Here is a 12,070-nt window from a genome sequence, read left to right on the forward strand (position 1 = left end):
AAGGCGTACAGAGTAGCCCCAATAAGAGGATGCAAGTCAAGGTTATGTGGTATATGTGCTTTGGAGAACCAAGGCGTGGAGCCAAGATCAGATTCTGAGATTAAGTGTTCAAGGTTTAACCACCCTTTGTACCGAGCATGTATCTTCCAATCAACTACCTGAGATAGATGGACCGCCCAGAAATAGCGTTGCAGGTCGGGAAGACCAATTCCACCACTGGACTTTGGTAAGACCAGCTTTGTCCATCCAATTCGAACCGACTTCTTCCCCTATATAAAAGTCCTACATATTTATACTAGATGTCTGTTGATAAAGGAGCGCAGCTTGCCACTACACCGCAGCGCACATGCTCAAGAAGTGCGTCCACTTCTAGTGACGTCATCCCCTGCAGCCTGCTGTCCTCTGCGCCTCACGCCTCATTCTGAGGTTGTCCTCCAGAGCCAGCTCATCCATCTAGCGGCGGACACCTCCTCTGACCAGACCAATTGAGGGAGGAAAAAGAAGGCTCATGATCCAGGATTGCCACCCTGACACCACCATTTTAACACCTAAATGCCTGCTGGGGCGATGTACTGCCATTCATTTTAAATGGCAACCTAACACACTTTGCCAACAGACATGCATTGCAGCACATCACATTGCACGGTAACACACTACACTGTGCTACAAAAATAGTGCATGCATGAATGAGCAACACGTTATACCTAATGCAACACAACAGCGTATATAGGCTCTTAACCAATAAAATCTAATTATATATTCTATAGGCAATTGTATGACTCAAGTGAGGGGTTTGGCAGTAATGCATTAAGATAAGAGCCTTCTAGCTTTAGAACCACTTTAACGTATACAGTCTGCTCAGTGTTTAATATATGTAAGTGTTAGGGACATTACACAAACGTTGCCCCAATAAGACACAACATTCAAGCTGTAGATTGTTACATGGAGGACGTGGAGGAAAATCAATTAACTGTTCAAAGCAATCCCTCGTCGACTCTGGTGCTATATGTTGTTCTGCATCCATCCATAAAATGGCTTGTTGAAGCTGTAGTAAACTCCGCTTTTGAACTTGTACCTCTAGGTAAGCCTATAATTAGGCTTACCAGTATGTACAGTGAACATTTCCAAAACCTGCAGTGTTTAGGAGATATTCACACTGGATGCAGCTGGTGACGTCACCAGATGACACCCCTTCAGAGCTCTGTGCCGTAATGCGTAACTTCTGTACTCATGAGCGGAAGTTATGTCATCGTAGCTCAGCCATTAACAGGATCGGAGCCAGCGAACCCGGAAGCAAGACCGGGGGAAGATGGAAGCCCTGTCAGCGTTGACAGTGCACCGTTGGAGGGCTTTGTTCTAAGGTAAGTAATGTGCTAGTATGCGATTCATACTAGCACACTATGCCATTGCCTGGTAGGGGTTTTATTTTTTTTTTGAAAGTCTGCAGTTTAATACTGCTTTAATGGTACAGCCCTAAATGCACAGCCAAGGAAAAGTCTCTAAAGAACCTGTTACTTTGACTAGCATGGGCAACCAAAAGGTTGACTTTTAGGTACCTCTGTAGTGCAATTGTGGCAGGGACTTTACTTAGCCTCTCTAGAGTAAATGGGGTTGATTTGCTTAAAAAGGAACTTCAATCCCCCCTATATATCACCCCCTCCCCATTCGTTTAGAGCTGGGTTATTCACAAAAAAGTACTAATACACCCATTGATCCAGAAGTATTTGTAAGGATATGCTGTGGCAATGCAGCACATTGGGTACAGCACCACCATCTTCTTAAATGATGTAATTAGGGGGCCAGCTGTCTTTTCTAGGTTCTTGATGGCCCTCATGCAACACAGTACTTCATCAGGGGGGTGGCTGCAGAAATCAGGAAGAGGCAGCCGGTCTTCTGGTGACGTGGTGCAGCGGGATAACCCATGGCCTCCTTGGATGCATGGACTAGGTATCCCAGAAGGCTGCGGGTACTGTATACATCATTCTTGCCAAGATGAGAATACAGGGAGCACAGGAAGTGCGGGGATGTATTCCCAAAAACGGTAAAAAATAAATAAGTGCTCAAAAAAGTTCCAGCTGTAGGAGAGAAGGGGGAGAGGAGTGGAATGAAAGAAAATAGATGGGAAGATTGAAGGTCTGATTTAACAAAGAGATCATGTTCACTTAAAAATGTATTTTCATTCTGTTTGGTAAAATCACTCTGCAAAGTAAACATGCTATATTCATTTAATAAATCAACCCCATTGCAAAGCTGGCCAAAGACATCGGTCAGTTTTTTTGTTCAACCAGCGGGCTGAACAATTAAAACTGAGTCAAATCCCCCATTCACACATTTTGGGGGGTAACTCTCTCGGCTCTGCCATTACATTGTGACAGTGGGGAGACCCCCCCCCGCCATCAGCCTATTACCTGGTCAAGAGATGATCAAGAGAACATATACTGACAGAGAGGTTGAACGAAAATCAATCGGTAGATTGACTTTTATTCAACCAGTTTCCACACATGAATCATACTATGGCCAGTCCCTGCTGAACCGGCTGCATTTTGATCCATGTATGGCCAGCTTAAGAGATAGCATTGGGGAAGAAGGTCATTGTCTACAAGAGAATCCCTGTCTCTGATTCATTGTCTGCCCTCCTTGGCCAGATAGCCAACGTATGTAATTGTGCATGGTGTAAACAAGGTGCTGATAAGAAGTACTTTAATTTAATTTAATTTACTACTGTATTAGTAGCTAATGAGCTCTTTGTATTTGTGCTCTTAAAGGCACTAGCTATATGTTAAACTTGTAAATTTCACTTTTGTTCATAACCATACAACTAAAACGTCTCATCGGTGTGGCTATTCCAGCAACAGAGATAAACTAATAGTAAACCTTATTGTATCTCATGTTTTTTTACCCTAGGGTATGGAAAGTATTTGTTTTGTTACCATAATAAGAAACAATCTTTTACTAACCTAATCATTTGTGTCTGATTGCATTATCCTTGTGGGGATGTTTATATCACTTTTTTCTGGAGTTGACTAGAATTGCATTGTACAAGATATTTTCTCTCAAGGTCTTCTAGTCATGTTTCCACATAGAATGTAATGGAATTTTTAGGTGCTAAATATTACACAGAGGTGTAATTCATGAGTACAGATTTATTACCTATGTCTCATTATCTTATAAGTTGTCACTGGCTGTCAGAATGATTTGTCTTTAATTGGTTTGATTTTTTAGCTGCATATTTATTGACAGTATATCTGGGTTTATATTTCTAGTAACCGAATCTACATGGGAAACAGTACTACCGTATGCTGGTTTGTGCACCTAAAGTAGAACTATAGGCAAAACTTTATTTTTCATTTTGGATAGAGCAAGGGAGGGTTATAACCCCTGTCATTTTTTTTTCCTGCCATCTGTGGAGATTTCCCTTCACTTCCTGTCCCAAACCTAAACAGAAAGTGAGAGGAAATCCCTGCAAATTAAGGAAATTCCTTGGGGACCCCCAGATCACCAGAACCAGTGTCCCTGTTGGAAGATTTCCCCTCTATTACTTTTCTGGGGACAACCCAAAATTTGGGATTTTCTTTACTTTCACTTTAGATTGTGAGAGTAAACAGGCCACATAGAGAGGGCGAATCTCCCTAATGGGGACACAGATAGCAATAAAAACTGACAGGGGTTCTAATCCCTCTCCACTCTATCCAAAACTAAAGAAAAAGTTTTGCCTTTAGTTATACTATAAAATGTATGTAAACCCTAATCTACAAAGTATGAATGGCATTGTGTCTCTCTGTATGCAATCTTCATAAAGCGGAGTTCTGCCCCCCTACGAAAAAAAATGAAGTCAGCAGCTACAAATGCTGTAGCTGCTGACTTTTATTATTAGGATATTTACCTGTCCAGGGATATCGCGATGTCGGCACCCCAGCCGATTTTCGGGCCAGCTATCGGGTGCTGCCGCTGCCATTCGTGGTGAGGGAAATTAGCAGTGAGGCCCTTTGGTTTTACAGTGGGTTCCCTGCTGTGCATGCGCGAAGTGTGCTGCGCTTTCCAACTGGCCCGGCGGTGAGGAAGGAGGAGGGGGGCCGAACTTCCGAGGGACGTCGCCGTTGGCGCAGTCTCCCGAAAGTGGGGGCGGGTCAAAAACAGGTATCCATTCCCCTTGTCAGGTTACCTGTATCCAGGTGACAGATGCACCCCGTTGGGGTCAGGAGTGCACCACTATGATAGTGGACCCTAAGGCTGATTGCTGCGGATGGAACTCGGGGTGGTTCAGGAAGGCAGGTCCCCTGGAGCACCAACACGGATCCCACAGTGAGTTAGAACATAGATTCCCCAGGGCGCGGAGTCTAAGAGCCAGCAGGTGTTCACCAGAGCCTCTAGTGGTGAGGATGGACTGGGCTGCAACTGGCTCCAAGTCGCGGCCCCCAGGGTCTCCCAGCTCACGCTCACGGTAGGCTACAGGAGGATGGAGAGGAAACAGCAGCCCAGGACAGCAAGGGATAGTAGGGAGATAGTAGACAAGGATAACAGAGAACACGCCAAAAGTCAGGGTCACAGGCAAACAGGGTTAGTCGAGAATGCGCCAAAGGTCAGGGTCACAAGCAGACATGGGTAATCGGGAACACGTCAAGATCGGTAATAGAGACAGCGACAAACTTAGAGCAGATGGCAAACAGGAAGCCAAACACACAATATTGCACGGCAAGGCAGGCTTGGAGAATACGGTGTTAAATAGTGGTTCCTGTTGAGGCTAGGGTGGAGCCACACAGAAGGAAGATTACTTAAGCATGCAGGTGTGAGAGTACAAGCCTCAAGGCTGATACACAGACCAGGTAAGAGACAGACAGGTCATGAATGTATTACTGCAAGGTCATGACAGTACCCCCCCTCTTACGAGGCCTCCCCCTCCCCCACTTTGGACCAGGTGTGGAAGGGAACTTCAAATGGAACTTCCTCAGAAGACGAGGTGCGAAGACTTCAGATGCAGAAATCCAAGATCTCTCCTCAGGACCGAAACCTTTCCAATCCACGAGATATTGAAGGACACCTTTATAGAAGTGAGAATCCAAAATTTGACTAACCTCGTACTCCTGATCATCTTCAGACACTGGAGCCAAGGTATTGAGAGGTCGAGAGAACTTATTGAAAACTAAAGGTTTCAGAAGGGATACATGAAAGTAGTATGAGATCCTGAGGCTTTTAGGGATCTGGAGTTTAAAACAAATAGGATTCAGCTTAGAAATTATATTGTAAGGACCAATGAATCTCGGGGCAAACTTGAGAGAAGGAACCCAGAGTCTGATGTTCCTGGTAGAAAGCCAGACTTTGCCTCCTGGCTGTAGAGAAGGCGGCTTACGCCTGCGACGGTCAGCAAAACTTTTGAACTTGTTGGCAGCTTTCTGGAGGGAATCATGAACGTCAACCCACAAGGAATTGAATGATTCCTGAACAGTAGCCAAAGCTGATATGTCAGAAGAACAGGTCATAGGAAGAGGGATCTGAGGATGTCTTCCATAAACAGTGACAAAGGGTGTCTTCTGAGAACTGACGTTGACATGATTGTTGTGGGAGAACTCTGCCCACAGGAGTAATGATGCCCAATCATCGTGATGAGTCGAGACCAAGGTACGGAGAAAGACCTCCAACTCCTGATTAACCCTTTCAGTCTGGCCATTGGATTGGGGATGGTAAGAAGAGGTAAAATCCAAGGTAATGTTGAGGGATTTGCAAAAGGCTTTTCAAAAGCGAGAAGTAAACTGAACACCCCTGTCCGAAATGACATGAAGGGACACCATGAAGACGGAAAATCTCTCGTACAAAAATGGGAACCAAGGCAGGAGCAGAAGGGAGACCAGGAAGAGGAACAAAATGGGCCATCTTGGAGAATCGATCAATTACCATCCAAATGACCGTATTCTTCTCAGAAGGTGGAAGATCGGTGATGAAGTCCATGGCTATGTGAGACCAGGGCTCCTTGGGAATGGGCAAGGGCATGAGAAGACCAGCAGGAGCCTGTGTGGAGGACTTAGACTGGGCACAGACATGACAAGCCTTAACATAGTCTTTGACATCCGAACGGAGAGTAGGCCACCAGTAGTGGCGACTGATGAGGAGGAAGGATCGAAGAAACCCAGCATGACCTGCCATCTTGGAGTCATGTCCCCAACGAAGGATCTTAGCTCTTAGCTCAGTGGGGATGAAGGTCCTGCCAGGGGGAATTTTTGACTTTGATCTTTGACAGGGTGGTAGAATGGGCAAGGATGCATGAAGTAGGGATAATCGGCTCAGGTTCAATGGTAGGCTCCTCATCCTGAATGTCAAAAGATCTAGAGAGTGCATCAGCCCGACTGTTGCAGGAACCAGGTTTGAATGTAATGGTGAAGTTAAAACGGGAAAAGAAGAGACTCCACCTGGCTTATCTGGGATTCAATCGTTTGGCATTCTGTAAGTACTGAAGATTTTTATGGTCAGTGAAAATTGTTATGGAATGTGGGGAACCCTCCAAGAGATGACGCCACTCCTCCAACTCCAATTTAATCGCAAGAAGTTCCCGATCACCAATAGCATAATTCTTCTCCGCCTGAGAAAATTTTCTGGAGAAAAACGCACATGGTAGGCGTTTTTTCCTAAAGGATTGAAGAAGCACAGCTCCCACCACAGTTGAGGAAGCATCTACTTTAATAAAAAATGGATCCCCCAGGTCAGGTCGCCTCAACAAAGGTCCAGAAATGAAGGCCTGTTTCAAATCATGAAAGGCAGAGACAGCTTCGGGGGACCACTCCTTGGCATTAGCACCCTTCTTGGTCAAGGTGATAATTGGCGCAGCAATAGAGGAGTAATTCCTAATGAACTGCCTGTAATAATTAGTTAACCCAAGAAAGCGCTGCGTGGCCTTGAGGCCGGCAGTAAGAGGCCAGTTGGTAATGGCGGAGATCTTCACAGGATCCATACGAAGACCGAAGTTAGAGACAAAGCATCCCAGAAACAGGACTTCAGAACATTCAAAAGAACATTTCTCCAGCTTGGCGTACAGGTTATTTTCTCAAAGGCGCTGAAGTACAGTCCGGACATGGTCTCTGTGAACCGACAGACTATCCGAAAACAGACAGACATGGATAATCGGGAACACGCCAAGATCGATAACAGAGACAGCAACAAACTTAGAGCAGACGGCAAACAGGAAGCCAAACACACAATATTGCACGGCAAGGCAGGCTTGGAGAATACGGTGTTAAATAGTGGTTCCTGTTGAGGCTAGGGTGGAGCCACACAGAGGGAAGATTACTTAAGCATGCAGGTGTGAGAGTACAAGCCTCAAGGCTGATACACAGACCAGGTAAGAGACAGACAGGTCATGAATGTATTACTGCAAGGTCATGACACCCCTCTTGCCCCTGAAAGGTGACAAATGTGGCACCGGAGGGGGGGAGTAAGCAGATAAGCTGAGGTTCCACTTTTGGGTGGAACTCCACTTTAAACAAATAATTTTTTGTAAATCTGTTACAAATCTTTTTGCCTAAAGATCCTGCCAGTAACAACGCTTCTTGTTACAGCCTTACAACTCCAAGCCACTGACTTGAAATTAACATCTCCTTCACACAGGTGCAGTTAAACTTAGAACATCACCCAAAAGGGGAAGTTCTGCTTTAAGTCTTCTCCCACCCCTACTTTACCACATTTGGAAGCGGGTACCTAGTTTTGACAGATAACAGCTCCCACTTCCTCTCAGATTGCTTAGGGGATCCAAGCGGACGTTTGGCCCCACTTCACCCGCAAATTTCTGGGACACATCACAGGTCCCAGAAGGCTGCGGGACGATTCACAAAGCGCAGTGCTCCTTGTGTATGCACAGTAGGAAGCCATCTGTGAAGCCGCAAGCTGTAACAGTCGGATTCCCACACTAAAAATGCTGGCGCCAGGAACCTGGACACTAGTAAAGAACTAGCCCGCTTGAGGACGGCGCTGAATCCCTGGACAGGTAAGTGTCCTTTTATTAAAAGTCAGCAGCCATAGGATTTGTAGCTGCTGACGTTTAATTTTTTTTTCTAGAGAGAAGAACCTCTTTAAGTATGAGTGAGGGCCATGGTTAGTCTGCACAGAATGCACAGATGTTCCCTACATCAGCATGCAGTCAGTCCCATTTATGTCAATTGGGACACAGTGGCTGCAGGAAAACAGCTGCTGCTCTCAATTTGACATCTGTGTGGATGTCAATTTGGAAGCAGTCCCAATTGACATATATGGGACTGCCAGCATGCGGATACACAGAATACCGGTGCATCCAGTGCAGGCAAAGTACGGGCCTCAAATGGGTGAATGCTTAAGTATGCCCATGTGAATGAGGCCTAATAGCAGCATTGTGTGATCTCCTTCAGTTGGTTATTGGGCAACCTATCTTCAGGAGCACATATGGCAGATTGAGAATTGTGAGGCAGTGGCTTAGCGCTATCTGCCTGCAATGGGAAGTGCTGTTACTGGCAGGATCTCCAGGTAAGCAACTTTAGAACAGATTTTCAGGAACTTATTTACGTATTTGTTTAGGAAAAGTGGATATGGTGAGACATGATGCCAAACATTCTAGAGAATAGATTTTGGTTTACATATACTTTCACCGAAGCAAGCCAAAGGCTTTGAGCAGGGTCTCAATTTTTGTTTTTTTGATCATAAACATTTTATTGAGAGATTTTTACAAGAGTTACAAATAAAGGTAACAAAAATGAATCCAAATACATCACGTCCTGTGGACAGAAGCAAGGAAAATGTAAAGAAGATGTACGTCAAAAGGTAACATTCTCCTCAAACATTTATGATGCAAATCTAACAGTGGCTTCCTAATGAGGCCATAACACCTTAACCATTTTCGTTAACAGTAACTTACACCTCTGAAATCATTTTCGGAATAACTGAGTAGTACCTAGCTTGGAGGGGTAAGCACTTCAAAAGTATACTTAGTCAAGTTGAACAGTAGGTCATGAAAGGGGTGAGCTTAGGAGCCGGCTAACCAAGCCATCTTCCAGACCTCCATTAATTATAGTTCAATTAATAGGGGATAGAATACAATATAAGAAAGAAGAAAAAAAAGGGAAAAGGGAGGGGGGAAGCACAGAAAAGATAAGATCAGAAGAGGGGGTGGGGACTCCACCAACAACCCTCTCTGTCCAATGCTGGCAATTATGTGTTTCAAAGTGGGCCTATAGCACCCTCTAGAGGTGACATGTGAAAGATCATTGCATCAAAAGAACAATTCAAGTTTAGTTTTGTATGAGCACTTGATAAGACTGAGATTTAAAAAAATTATTTCAAGGTTCCGATCAGGGCTGGACTGGGATAAAAATTTGGCCCTGGAATTCATCCAGACTGGCCCACTTTAATTGTGCAAACAAGCACAAAAACAGTATATAAACTATACGCAATTGTGCAAAAAAAATAAGTAGCATAACATCCTTAAGGAGTCCTCACTAACCGCTTTTATTATTTCACTTATTCTCCTCTGTATTTTTCTCATCTTTCTCACATCACTGCATGAAGTTGAGGCCGAACCAAGAAAGCCATTACTTTGACAGGCTGTCACTGAAACCGGCCCACTGAGCCATCGGCCCACCGGGAAACTCCCTGTAGTCCCGATGGCCAGTACATGCCTGCCCTTTGGTGATCTAGCAAGCACCAGCATCATAGCACATCCTGGGTTTTTTAGACACCATCACTGCTGTATTTCATGGTGAAGTGGGGAGCACCAGCAGTGCAATGAAAGTTGGTGAGGTGGCTAGCACTCGTAGCGTAATGCAACCACAGGCTCCAAGAATTTAAGCACAGGCCTGTTGTGCCCATAGATGTTTTCCACAGGTGCTTGCAAACCCTAATTGGCTGCTCCCAGATTCAGCAGAGCCCATTATCCCCCATTCGCAGCCCAGTCGGGGTTCAGGTTGAAACAGCCAACTTAACAACACCCCTTGACTTTTTTTAAACTGTTTTTCACCGAAGACCTGTATAATCTGATCGTGGACCAAAGTGATCTTTATGCCCAGCAGTACATTATCACCAACCCAAATTCAAACCTTACCAGGCCATCGAGTGGAAACCTTTCACGTTTTTTGAATTTAGAACTTTTTTGAGCCTACCCCTTAACATGGGCTTTACAAAAAAGAATGAATTTCGGTCATATTGCTTCACAGACCTGATTTATCATATACCCATGTTCTCTGCTGCAGTAAGAAAGAAAGAGAAAATAATGTGTTTTATGCATTTCAATGATAATATCATCTGTTGTCCCTGGGGTGACCCTGACTATGATCAGCTCCACAAAATTGGCCCCTCATAAATTATCTGTCCCAGAAATTTGCAGATGTGTATATGCCGCAATAAAACATCTGCATAGATGAGTCCCTTGTACATTTTACTGGTAGGTTTGCCTTTAAAGAGGCTCCCCCCAATAATTAAAAGTCAGCAGCTACAAATACTGTAGCTGCCTACTTTTAATATAAGGACAATTATCTGTCCAGGGATCCAGCGTTGTCCTCACCCGGCTTCGGGGCAGGCCCCATTATCTCTTGTAAGGGAAACAGGAAGTGAAGCCTTGCGGCTTCACAGCCTGTTCCTACTGCACCTGTGCAGGTCATTTGCACCTTGTGAATGGTTCTGTAGTCTTCTGGAACCTACGATGTGCCCCAGAAGACTGCGGGGGAAGGAGGGGTCCGGAAGTGCCAGAAGTGGGAGCGGGTACCTGTCAAAAACCAGGTATCTGCTCCCCCCAATCATGGCAGTGGAGAGGGGAGGGTGCAAAGAAGCAGAACTTCCCCTTTTGGGTGGAGCTCTGCTTTAATCAATACTGTATCTCCCCAGGAAGCGTACCAGATATGGGGTCAAAATGTATGAGCTAAAAAAAGATGGAATCAAGTGGAGACTCCCCAGATGCCCAGACTACGTGTGGTAAGATAGTGTGGGACTTGTTACCCTTGTTCCATAAGGGGGACCATTTGTAGGTGGACAACGTTTATGACATTTATTCATTGAAGAAACTGGCTGCTGTGGCACTTTGCGATCTAGTCACGGGGGCTTCTCCAAATGGCTCGTTAACACCCCACTTAATAAGGTGGAGAAAGCCTGCTTGCGCAATGAAGAACTACTAGCCCTAAAATGGCAAGATAAGTGTGAAGTATACACCCTGTCTTCCATTCAGGCATGACAGTCCAAATTAACATGGAATCTGATGTCATTGAAAAGCCTCTCTGTGCCCATGACTCTAACCAAAATATGGAAGGAATAGAATTCAATAACCAAATGATGAAGCTGTATTTGGTCTCCCGCAGAGTGAGACACTGGTGCAAATAAATGTCTATATATATATTTCAATTGGCTATATACAGTATAATGCCTTTGTTATTTACAAAGCTACTAGAAGAACTGGATCCTTCTTAAAATTTCAGGAAGTGATCATACTTGATTTGATTGTAGCCATATTAGTGCAATTGTGACAGAGAAAATTGAGTACTGTCCGTGATACTTTTTTTATTTGCACTAACATACAATTTTTCAGGACAAGCTTTTGGGGTATGTCCCCTTCTTCAAGGTCCAAGCAGTACTGTTTCACGCATTTTTAAGCAGAATGTTAAAGAAGAAGGAAGTGATCATCAAAGCCCCTTTTTATCCAGAAGACCCTGTGGCCCAAATCCAGATGCAGTTAGTAAGCTGCATGAGAGGCATTTTTCAACACAGAAAAAACATCTGTGTGTCTGTGGTAAATGCAGAATAAGACGTCAAGCCCAGTATTTTTGTCCCTCCTGTGCAACCTGGCCTCTGCCTCAAGGACTGCTTCTCTCGCTAGCACACACTAGTGGACCATTAGTCTAGGGTACCTCACAACACACAATTCTGCACAAGAAGGGTCTCTAAAGATGTTATATAGTCAAGAAACTGTCTATCACAGTTTGAGAGACCCTAATATCAAAAGGGTGGAATAGTTATGGTTCTAAAAACTTGCTGAAAAAGAGAGCAGTGCAGCGCTGGACTAGTAATCAAGTGAATAAATATGTGATTAAACATATATGAAGTGTTATACCAAAAGATTGCTAATCAATTGAAA

The sequence above is a fragment of the Aquarana catesbeiana genome, linkage group LG01 (assembly GCF_042186555.1).
Source record: "Aquarana catesbeiana isolate 2022-GZ linkage group LG01, ASM4218655v1, whole genome shotgun sequence".
Classification (NCBI taxonomy): domain Eukaryota; kingdom Metazoa; phylum Chordata; class Amphibia; order Anura; family Ranidae; genus Aquarana; species Aquarana catesbeiana.